At 36.7% G+C, this 12,720-nt stretch overlaps 1 protein-coding gene and 1 pseudogene across 1 annotated transcript in view; one reads left to right on the forward strand and one right to left on the reverse strand.

Moving 5' to 3' along the window:
• The window catches only part of LOC127447617 (acetylserotonin O-methyltransferase-like), an 18,691-nt pseudogene extending 10,427 nt beyond the window's left edge, over positions 1–8,264 (reverse strand).
• Positions 1–12,720, forward strand: part of LOC127446978 (neuroligin-4, X-linked-like) — a 760,753-nt gene that overhangs the window by 358,132 nt on the left and 389,901 nt on the right. The window lies entirely within an intron of this gene.

The following is a 12,720-nucleotide window of genomic DNA, read 5'->3' on the forward strand; positions in this document are numbered from 1 at the left end:
TTCATACGGGGTTGAAAGTCATATTGAAATGACATGGCAGTCTTGGGACAATTGAGAACTGTATGGAGAGGTGTGATTTTAATAATATGATATGTGAGCAGAGATAAAGTATAATTTCAGCATCTTCAGTAATGAACATTTCTACACTACCTCAGCATGTGTGTGTATGTTGAAGGGTTTGTATGTCTATATCCTGAAGTTTTACAGCTCCATCTTGTGGATTCATTTGTCATTTACCCTCAAATTGCCCCGCAGCTCAATTTCTGGCAGGTTTGCTCTTTGAGTACATGGAGTCCAAAATATTTTATGATCCGATCACTGAGAGTCCATTTGGAGTAAACACTACTGTAAAGAGCTCAAAAGGATAGGATTTTGAAATGTGTTAATTTGAATTCTAGACATGTGACATTTAATAAAACAGATGTTTAAAAAGCAGATTTTTTTTTTTTTTTTTTAGAGGTGGAGCTGTAAAAATTCAGATTACAGAATTGCAGTTTAAAACAAACTATGCCAAAAGGTTAAGCAAAACTGGGTTATTGTGCCACCCAGTGGTCAGCGTGGCACTGACCAAACAGACATGCGGCACATTCACATTGTAGTAAAATCATTGTATCCATTACTGTACTCAAACATTGCTTCTACATGGACGATAAAGTGTTTTTATGCTGATCAAAGTGTTTTCAGACAGTATAAAGTCATTCATTTTCCTTTGTTTCTTAAGTTTCTTGTGTGTTTTATGTGGTAACACTTTAAATTAAGTTTGTATGTTTACTTTATAGCAAACATGAACTACAATGGGCAAACTTTTACAGCATTTAATAATCTTGGCCATTATTAATTTCTTAATAAGCTGACCACTGGATGGCACAAGTAAATAACCCAGCTTTGCTTGACCTAGTTTGTTTACAATTTTAATTTCTTCCTAATCTAAACATTTGAAAGTGGAATTCTATAGTCTGAATATGTACAGCTAATTAAAAAAAATAAAAATCTGCAATTTAAAAATACAAATGTATAAAATTTGTCTAGAATTCAAATAAAAACATTTCTAGGACACCTTGTGCGACCCCACGTCCACATGCGTGGATGTTGTATTTTGGCTTTGCTATACACAACGCATAATTTAAAAGAATAAAAACCGACTGGATACTGTTCACAAGACTCTAGACTGTCATTTGAAGGTTAAACTTCTGCCGCACTGAGACATGTGACATGAGGATAGGTTTTGGCAGACTAGATCTGCTACGCTGCTGCTGCAGAGCAAGTACGAAGACTGGCTACTGCAATAAAAATACATACATACGGAGTTAGCATGTGGACATGCTGCTGCTGCACAATGAGACAAAACGCAAGATATGCTGCATCAAGCATGTGTTACATGCTGCTGCACACATAGACATAAACAATCCCCAACAAAGCAGGGAAGCTGCACAAACACATAACACGTAAATACAAAACACAAACCCCCCCAACCAAGCAGATCTATCGCCAAGACGTGTGTACTGCTGCTGCTCCGAAGAGCCATGTGCACCGAGTGTATGCTAGCTAGGTGTGCCTGGGCCGCAGGCCAAAATGGCGTAAAGCTAATGAACTAAATGACCTAAGATAGCGATGTGTGCCAGATTTGGCTAAGGCTTACCTTATTAAGATGTGCTTCTATGTGTCATGGCCAAAGCAGACTTTACCGTACAAGCTGATAAAGAGAGAGAGAAAAAAGCCCCAGCACCACCTGAGCAAATATAATTTGAATCATATGATAAATGCATTTACCCAGCCTAAAGGAGTTATGAAAACAAATTAAGCCCATTCACACAGCACAAAACTGTGCAGTCATGAATTAAAACAAGAGCTTACAGAGAATTTCGAATAAAAGCAAGCTTGTTGCGAAATCAAGTATAAAAGACACTAGCCCAAACGTTTGCTGCTAGATCACATCAAATCTTGCTGCTGAATTAGTCCTGAATTAAATGACATAAGAGGTGGCTGCGAAATTATGATTTAGGAAAGCTGCAGTGAAATGTTAAAACAAGCTTTCTGCAATCAAGAATTAGAAAACAAAATCGCTGCAATTTAAATAAAACCACAGATCTTACAGTGATGTTGTGAAGAATAGACACAAGTAGCTGAGAACATGAATTAAAATGTGAGCTGCAAGAAATTATTTAGGGCTAGATCATGTAGATTAAAAGATATTGCATAAGAGGTTACGGCAATCCTGAATGAAAAGGAAAGCTACTGGAAAATCGCAAGACTTGTAGTGTATGATATAGGGATGTGCCCGGATGTGCGACTCGACTCTGTTTGCAGTCTCTGTTAATTATGCGCGTCTGGAGCTTATCAAGTGTAGCATTAAGATACGACATCATATACACGTTCCACTTCTTGAAATGTCTTTGTTAATGTATCTCACAATTCACACGTGATTCCCATGTGTTTATTTATAGCATAAACCTGACCTGAAGTGATTTCACGTTGGAGCTCACCTATCCGTCTTTTAAAGTTGACAGCATTTATATCCACATCAGTGATTAAGGTTATTAACTGGTTAAGACTTTATTCCGAAAAAAAATTCAAATGCTCCATAAAGGTTTAAATGCCCCATAGAAATGTAAAATGAAGAAACTGAAACATGCTCTGTCTTTTTTTCTTCTTCTTTTTTTTTTCTCCCCAATTTGGCATGCCCAATTCCCAGTGTGCTCTAAGTCCTCGTGGTTGCGTAGTGATTCGCCTCAATCCGGGTGATGGAGGACAAATCTCAATTGCCTCTACGTCTGAGACCGTTAATCCGTGCATCTTATCACGTGGCTTGTTGAGCGCATTGCCACAGAGACATAGCACTTGTGGAGGATCCACGCCATCCACGCACAACTCACCACACGCCCCAGCGAGAGCAAGAACCACATTATAGCGACCACAAGGAGGTAACCCCATGTGACTCTACCCTCCCTAGCAACCGGGCCAATTAGGAGACCTGGCTGGAGTCACTCAGCACGCCCTGGATTCGAACTTGCGAACTAGCGAACTCCAGGGGTGGTAGCCAGCGCTTTACCACTGAGCTACCCAGGTCCCATTAATAATGCATATTAACTCAATGCATTTATTGCTGAAACTGTGGAGGATGTGGTTAGGGGCCATGATCCCCCCACCCCATTGAAGTGTCCCTTATTTTAAAACTTCAAAAGTGGCAACCCTACTGGTGACATATGCAGGACTTTTCCAACCATTTAGTCAGCTTAAGCCCCGCCCCTTTCTTATAAATACCACAACCTCGCGTAGAGTTGAACGAAGCATCAATCACATGTTGGGGAAGATGGCAAGGTGTATTTTCGTCTGTATTCCTTCAAAACTATCGTTCCTTAACCCAAACTTCCTTGGTTATGGGTCAGCTGGCTTGAATTTACATCTTGAATGAGGAGGAATAACGGCAAATTCTCGGTTGTGTTCGAGACATTTCACGGCTGAATTGCTGAGATGATCAACAATGAATACAATGCTTCAGATGCCTCTGGAGTTTATTGATATTTTTGAATGCAGTTATCTTGGGATGCACAGCACGAGTGTTTTTTTTTCCTTTCTATTTAGTGTATTGTGATTCAAAACGTTAAAATATGGTTATCTTTTACTCACTCTTTTTTCAACGTAGGGTAGGGGTGTGTGTGTCCAATGCAAATGTACATTCACATCTGCCTCCATTCTGCTATACAACGGCAATATTTTCACACTCCAATCAACAACCAATGGATAAACTCAGATCCCCGCCCCACATTTTTTTCTTGTTCGATTAGCAGTTTCACTCGAAAATACATCACAATACGGAAGTGTGTCGCAACTTCCGTTTCATGCCGACTTTAACTGCAGCTTTAAAAGAAACAAATCCTCCAATTGACCACCTGAAAAAACACACAGCAGACCAGCTCAAACCAGAAGACCTGGAATGGTTTCATTTTCTCAAACATTTTCAAGAGACAGTGAGAAGAATATGAGCAGCTCTCATAAGACAGTTAGGAATTATAGGACAATAAGTGTGACCAGGAGCATGCAAAAATGCTAATTATACGTCACCAATAGCGGTTCACTTCTGTGAGTTAGGACTGAATACATTTGCTTTAATTGCGAACCATATCTGGAGAACCAAACTGAACTTCAATGTCAAACAAATGAAGGCCTGCACCAAAAGCTCTATTGTGAATCGCACTTCACTGACATTGTTATAAGGGTATGAGTTAAGTTAATGTAGATTTGATAAGAGTAAGGGGTTTGCAAACAGGGAATGCCCGCTAAAAAAACATCTTGTAACCCATGCTGAGTTTGATCCAATTTGCAATGTCACTTTCAAGGACCCAAACGTCAAGCTCTTTGTATAAGAGATGACCTGCGGGTGGCAGTGGCCAATGATTCCTCAGCGACTCCTCCGCAGCTTGTGAAATAACCTCACAGAGAACACTGCCGTTTACAAATCCTCATATGGACAGTTCTGCAGATGCTCTCGGCACTGAAGATGTTTTGAAAGTGTGCGCTCGCTCAGTAGCATGTTTTTGTCTCTGGAGAGCTTGACCTAGAGGGTGAATTCAAAGGCAGACTGAACATGAACACGCCAGCAGGCCGATGGTTTTTCTATTGAAGCATGAACGTGTGCCGCTGCAGAAAACATGCAGACAAACATTCACATGTTTTGTCGCCTTTGTGCAGTCAAAATGCAAACAAAAGTACACACAGGTACAAGACTGTGTTCTTAAAGGAATGTTCCGGGTTCAATACAAGTTAAGCTCATTCGACAGCATTTGTGCATAATGTTGATTAACACAAAAATGTATTTCGACCCGTCCCTCCTTTTCTTTAAATCTGTGTTCCAGTGAGACACATACAATGGAAGTCAATGGGGTCAATAAACCATAAACATTAAAATACTCACTGTTTCAAAAGTATAGACACAAGACATAAACAATGTGTGTGTTAACATGATTTTAGTGTGATAAAATCACTTACTAACCGCATCTGTGTAAAGGTATAGCCAATTTACAACTTCGTTGCCATGACGACATAACGATGAAAACCCTAAAACGACCGTAAAAATGGCGATTTAACTTTACACACATGTTTTAACAGAAGAATGAATGTGTGCTTTTATAATATTATAAGCTTCACATTTCTGCCTTTAAACCCTCCAAAAATTGACCCCATTGACTTCCATTGTAAGTGTCTCACTGGAACCTCCATTTATGCTTTTTTAAAGCTACAGTATGCAACTTTTGTCCCTCTAGTGGTTGAAGCATAAAACTGCAAGTTACTTGCGGAGGATAACTTTACGTCAGTCGTGATTCTGCACTTGCTCTTCTGGTGGATGAATCTCATGGTTTGAGGATTTAGAGTCATGACGAGCTATTTTCATGTTGATATGACGTTATTCACTTAAAAATGTACAGTGTAACCGATATATTGCTTACTTTGAGGCAGATAAACAACACTCAATTAAAGCATTTTATCCACTGCACAATACACATGAATGTTTGTATTGTATTACACATATCAATTTAAGAGGCGAAACGCGTGAACTGACTGACATAAGTCCAACTTTATTTTTACATTACAATCTAAAGTCTCAGTGGACAATGCAAGTGAACCGTAATACTACAACAGCAGGTCTATGCACGGCAAACAATAAAAGACTGTAATATAAAAATGCAAAATGAGAATTTAATAATGATGTAATACTTTATTAAACATGAAAATAATACGCAATATAACAATTACAATAATATATTTTTAATCGTTTATTTGGAAGCTACAACAGAGAGATGGTTACATGCTAAATAAATGAATAAACATTAGTGTGCTATGAAATCGGTACATAATAAACAACTTAAGATGAACATATACATTCATGGGGAACCACCTTGTACCTATAATGGATTTTAGGTCAGTTTAAACATCTGCTAAAAGGATCAAATTGCAAGTGTCCGTACACGGATTTATTGCTCCAAAAATACTTTATTAGCAACGTTTAGACCATTATGTCTTCATCAGGCAAAAATAATAATAATAATAAATATAGCTGCAAGCAGCAATGCGGATTCCTCTTCAAAACTGCAAATTATTTAAAAATTGACATGGTAGGGACATGTACCTCACATATGTACACAACATTTCAAAGCAATTGTAGCAATGGCTGATTTTGTAGCATTACCATTGGACAAGAGTATACTCGCATAATAGTAAAATATTTATAGTGGAAATATTGATATAAGCAGAGACCCGTTTATTAGCTTGGGACAGATTTGGCTCTAATTCCATCATATTTTCACATATCAAGGTGAAATTTGGCAGAGTAGTACAGAGTGATGTCACCTTGAAGCCTGTTACGTTTGAAAAACCATCCGTCAAAATGGCGTTCGATTTATGGACATGTGAACATTTACATAAATATGCACCTTTCAGCCGTTTTGGATTATATTCATTTAATCCATTTTTTGCTAAATATAAAATTGAAAGACATGTATCCTACACATACATACTGAGTTTCAAGTCATTTGGAGCTATGGTTCAGGAGGAGTAGATTTTTGTAGGTTTTCCCAAATTTTAAATGTACAGGAAAATCCATCATGACGGACTTTATGGGTTCTAGAGGCTTTTTTGTTCCGCATGAGAAATGAGGCTTATATACCAGGTTTTTTGGGATTTATGGGGTGGAAATGGCATCACTTTGAAAATGGAAATTTGGGGTGTGGCCTGTAGGGCCACCTATAGGCTCACATGGGCCATTTTTGGTGTGGTAGTTACTCATGGCATGTAGTATCAATGTACCAAATTTCAAAACTTTTTACCAAGGAGATCTTGAGTTATTGGGCAATTTAGAGCTACAGGAATAATAATAATAAGAAGAATACTAACAAAAACAATAGGTTTCCTCCTAACGGAGGAATCCTAATAATAATAATTGTTCATTTTTCTCCTACAAGGACAATGTAAAGTGACAACAACAGTGCATTTCTGTGACTGAAGAAAGAGAAAAAAATAGGCTAAGAAAACAGCGGCACACACATTTAGAGACACAATTTGACAATCTTGAAACTGCAGGAATGCTATAAAATACTCAAACATCATGAATATTAGTGAACATGTAACAGTAACTTCACTGAAAAAAACTAAACTTATAAATACATTACGATCGGTACACATGAGTAATGTTCGATTCATTAAAGCATGACAAACAATATAAGCTTTAACAACCCTACTAGACATCATATCCAAGCAGTATAGCAGGTAAAAAAAACTTTGGGAAACAGTAAAAAAACAGTTCAGTCCATTAGGAGAGTGATTTCACCCCGCTGCTGTCCTGACTCCTGAAACACTGGACTGATTGAACAGCAGTCACACTCGCTTCACACTTCTCATGACACAGCCGGATCTTCTTTCTCAGCTTACGGATATGACGTAAACACACAAGGACGAATGACGTATGCCTGTGATTTCGCGCCAAATCCGACCCGACAGCTCAAATTCCCTCAAAATAAAAATCATTATTGTTGAATCTCTCGCCTGTACAGGGCTTCAAACAGGTCTTTGGAGTTTATTCCAAAAGCTTTCACATACTGGTTCTTTCCCTCTCTGATGGAAAAATAGAGTTTATTCAGAGATGAGGTGCTTTTCAAGTCTGCCAGTTGACGCTTACATTTAGATACTGATAAAATGAATCTATTTACTTATTATATGTTCCTTGTCTTATTGTGAATGATTCATCTGTGCATGTTATTCCAAGTAAAAAGTATTAACTTGCTCCTCTCTGAAACAGCTTTCTTTTTCCGCTGAAGTCATCAAGACCTGTCACATATAGACACTTCTGTCTAATCAACTCCTCATGGATAGAATCAAGTCCCGCCCTACGCCTGTTCTTATTAAATATCCCGTTTCACTTTTCATGTATTATTTTGGTGAAACTTCTATCAGACAACATGATCAATAAAACAGAGTTTGAATGCACAGTTTGTAAAGAGGGTTGTCTCACCGCACAGCATCAGTCAGGTAATGCCAGCACAGGTAGATGGTTCTGGAACTGTACTGAATGGAGTGATATAAGGACTTTGGACTGGATTGAGTGAGAAACACTGTCGACGTCTCTGTGTTACTGTAAACCACTTGAAAAGATAAAAAGGGGGAAAAAAATATTTACAAACGATACATAAACGTCATATGAATCTGTTCTGTGACTAAGAACAGTACTTACCAGAAACTTTACTGTACTGTAAATATTGGGTGACATTAGTCATCCAAATTCAACACATTTTTGTTGAATAGAATCATTTTGACAGGACATTACTGGTCAATAAAGGGAACGTTTCTGACCCCTAGCATGATTTGACCTTTTTTTTTTCTCTCATTTTTAAGTGTTGAAATATGTCTCTATTTTGTGCTTGTACCCCATAGAGACTTTTTAACCCTTTAAAGCATACTTCGGGTCATTAGTGACCCGGGACTTCATTTCACCCCTTGTTCCTCACCTCTTTAGTATTCTTCAACCTTTCTCTTCTGAATAGTTAAAAAAAAAAAAAAAAAACATTAATAACTGCTTAATTACATAGTGTATAGGGTCATTAAAGACCTGAGATATGTAATAGTGTGTTTGTTTTTTAATAATATTTTTATGATTATTTCTAATCTATATATGTTTACCATCACAGGATATACAGGTATATTTCTTTGATATTACAAGACAAATGAGTACTATATCACATTGATTTTCTGTGCAACAATGGTGAATTATCTGTATATAATATGCATGCCATGTACACACATATTATACATGTTATTTCTTACTCAAGGTGGTGCTGATGTTTCAGTGATTGGCTTGATTTGACATTGAAACAACATGGAAGTAAACTATAGCAAGTTTAACACATGAACAGTATGATTATTGTTATTTGTGTGTACTACTGAAATTATATAAGTTGTGCATCTATTTATACTCAATAAGTGCCTGAGAAAATACTTATGTGTAGCTTATGTGTAAAGTATATGTCATGTGTAGCTCAATATGTGTTTGACAGCCAGTTGCATCTCATGACATTTTAGTGTGGTAGTGAATGAAGTGATGAATCCTGTTCTATATTTGTTGCATCATCTCTTTGATATATGAAAAATAAAACATCAAAGTATATCAGAATAAATTATTTTCTATTATATTCTAATTGTCTCGAAAATGTTTGGAAATTCAAATTTACACTATCTGGGTATTTTGTAGATCCATTTGTGATAGATATATGTGACGCTCCTGTTCTACCCGCTCCGTACAGGAGTCGAACTGGCATCTCTGGCATGGGAGGTGGGTGCGCTAACAAAGAGGCTAAAGCCTTTAGCATCAGTTGCTAGTGCACCTCTTGAGGTCAGGGGAGTGAGGTTTATACACATTGCACAGCTATCTATCAGCTGGCCACCGTTACACTCACCCCCCTAAACCTCACTCCCATCCGGGTCACGGCACCACTGTGACGCTCCTACTCTACCCGCTTCATACGGGATTTGAAGCAGCGTCTCCGGCATGGGAGGCGGGCGTGCTAACAAGGACGCTAAAGGATACAGCCTCTAGCATCAGTCACTAGTGCACCTCTTGAGGTCAGGAGAGTGAGGTTTATACACATTGCACAGTTATCTACCAGCTGGCCACTGTTTCATATACATGCCGGGTCGCTAAAGACACGAGTATCTAATAATGTTTGTCAAATCACCTGTGCATTTAAGGGTTAACTGCCTTTGCACAGTAAATGAATGAAATGTGTTTTTACATCATGAGAACTTTAACACTATTCAAGTCTTTTTTACTATAAATCTCCACTTTCACTTTCTTCTTCTTTTGTTTTTGGTGTTTCACATTCTTCGTGCATATCGCCACCTACTAGTCAGGAAAAAAAGGACTTAATTTGTCTAATTTCTCACCCATACCTATCATTTCACTTCTGAAGACATGGATTAAACCACAGGAGTCTTATGGATTACTTTTATGCTGCCTTTATGTGCTTTTTGGAGCTTCAAAGTTCTGGTTACCATTCACTTGCATTGTATGGACCTACAGAGCTGAAATATTCTTCTAAAAATCTTCATTTATGTTCTGCAGATGAAAGAAAGTCATACACATCTGGAACGGCATGAGGGTGAGTAAATGATGAGAGAATTTACCTTTCAAGGTGAACTGTCCCTTTAACCCTTTTCTGAGGTAGTTATCTTAATTTGTTTCTCAAAAATGCTTCTTGCTGTAACTATTGTCCATATGTTTACATGATATTACTATAACCATGTGTGGGGTTAAAGGCTTTTCACCACCTTTTTTAAAAAGAATAATTTTAATTCCATTATTATTTCTTTTCACATTAATCATGTTGCTCCATCAATATAAAAAGACATTTATTTTTTCAATCTCGATACACTTTGTGACCAGCCAAAAAAGCATATTTTCCTTAAGGTGTGCCATTAGCCCTGTTGTGCTCTGAAGTTCTGTTGTAATCAGAGGACTTTTATAAAAGAATAAATTCATGAATGAATGTTGCCATATCTTTTTTGTTTAGAATTTTAATTAATATAGAGTTAGGATCATGTTAGATTATGAGTATAAAGGAGAAAAAAATAATAAAAAATAACCATTAGATATAAGTTCTTATTTGGTTGTTACACAACCTTTCTGCAACAATAATCTATCATTATAAAAAATGAAATCTTAAAAAGAATTGTAGGAATTAGATCCTGAACAGGAAGCATATACTAATATTAGGAGAACATGTGACATGCTAAACTCCACCCAAACTACTATGAAAGAGGGTTCATGTCTTTTTGTCAACTACCCAGATACTGTTCTTAAACTCAGTGTCCTACATGTTCAAATCACAGCTGAACAGGGTGAAGAATAAAGCAAACAAACACCATCATATCCAAGGGTGTCTTTGCCTTCGACACCAAGAATCCATGTAATCCAAAATCTTTCTCGGGTACAACTCTTCTTTTACAGTAGCCATATTCCCCATGTGCTGGTCACCTCTTACTGTGTATAAAACACTGAACTCTTAGAGAGAAAGTAGCTGTCCACATAATCAGATTAGACAGATGACAAGCCAAACAGAAGTGTGTTGATCATACAGTTTTACAATGAAATCCTCCACAATTCTGAAAGGTTTAAAGTATTAATGTTAATGCAGACAGAGATATAATAAATATGTGGGGCATATGAAGTCCAGTTAAAAGATTATTCGTGGATTATTAAGAACTAAGCAAAATAAACACCTGCTTCATTACTGTCATCAGAATAATTCATATGAAAAGCGAATGGTTTATTGAGCACATTTTATCAGTGCACCAAATAAATAAACGTGTTTATCTTCATAATAATTCATCAAAACATCATACAGAGACCCTTTACACCATCCAATCAATTCCTGCCGTACATTTTTGCTTATTAACCCTTTGTGTTACATTTTAATAATGTATCTAAAAAATGTTGCACGGTGCATATTATTGCAATCAGTAAAAACATTAAACTCATCAAATAGCCTTGTGTCATACGTCATTAAAAAGCTCTTAAAGAGTAGAATACAACTAGAAATATAGCAAGCACGTCTTTGATGATTATGTTGGTGTTTCTTATACCGTATGTTGTGTTTTCACTTTTAACTTCAGGACAAATAAACCGAAAATAAATATCACATACCAGGGGCGATTCTAGGATTTTGGTCTCAGGGGGGCTCAGCCCCCAGTAACACTATTAGAGGTGCACATTTAATATATTCCACTCTTTAGCATACAGTAGATAGTGGTTTTTTTTACTATGTTTACATCATTCAAGATCGCCAGCTAATGTACATTTAGAATATTGTCATTTTCTATATTAAACGCTTATAAAGTTAAAAAACTGAAACCATTTAAAGAACCATTCAAAGATTTTTATTTATTTATTTTCTATTTATTAAGTGTTTATTATAGGAAATCAACAATTTTGCAAGTTCTATAGATTAAAGTTATATCAAACACCAGAAAATCATATTATTGCAATAAAAGTTACATATAGCTTGATCGTTCTTTAGTGGAGTGAATTAACTCTGTATGTCATAAACTCGTGATTCAAGTCTTTTGAGTTCGTTCAACACCGAAAAAGAGATTTTAATTTCAACAGAATAACCCTAGTAATATACTGTATATAAAACACATATATAATTAATATAAATACACATGTACTGTAGATTAGTTCATTTTCATGTAGACTTGTTCACATATTTGTTTAGTAACCATTTTTGTAAATCAATCTTTTACACCAGTAGGTGGCTACAAATGAATGTCTTTTATGTGTTTTTGGGTCATTAATCCAGTGATAAAGCACAGAAATGTTCACTAACGAAAGAAGTCTAATTATACTTTAAAAAAGAGATTTTGTCAGTGTTTAAATATCATAAGCACTTTTCCCGCAAATGGCAATAAATCATTTTATGAACTGCTGTGCATGATCCTCACGGTATACAAAAATGGTAATATAGCCTGTAAGTAATTACAGGTTTTAATTACATCCTGATATCATTGTAATGTCATTTGTCACTTGTTCTCTTAATTAATCCAGCCCCTTTCTCTCCTTGTTAAATGAGATTACTGAACTAAACCAGCAACATGCCTCTCTGCTACAATCGGTCAAAAGCCGCTCGCTGATATGCGCTTGAATAAATGAGGCATATACGTTCAGTGGGTCAAACCAAT

Source organism: Myxocyprinus asiaticus, chromosome 10, assembly GCF_019703515.2.
Source record: "Myxocyprinus asiaticus isolate MX2 ecotype Aquarium Trade chromosome 10, UBuf_Myxa_2, whole genome shotgun sequence".
NCBI lineage: Eukaryota > Metazoa > Chordata > Actinopteri > Cypriniformes > Catostomidae > Myxocyprinus > Myxocyprinus asiaticus.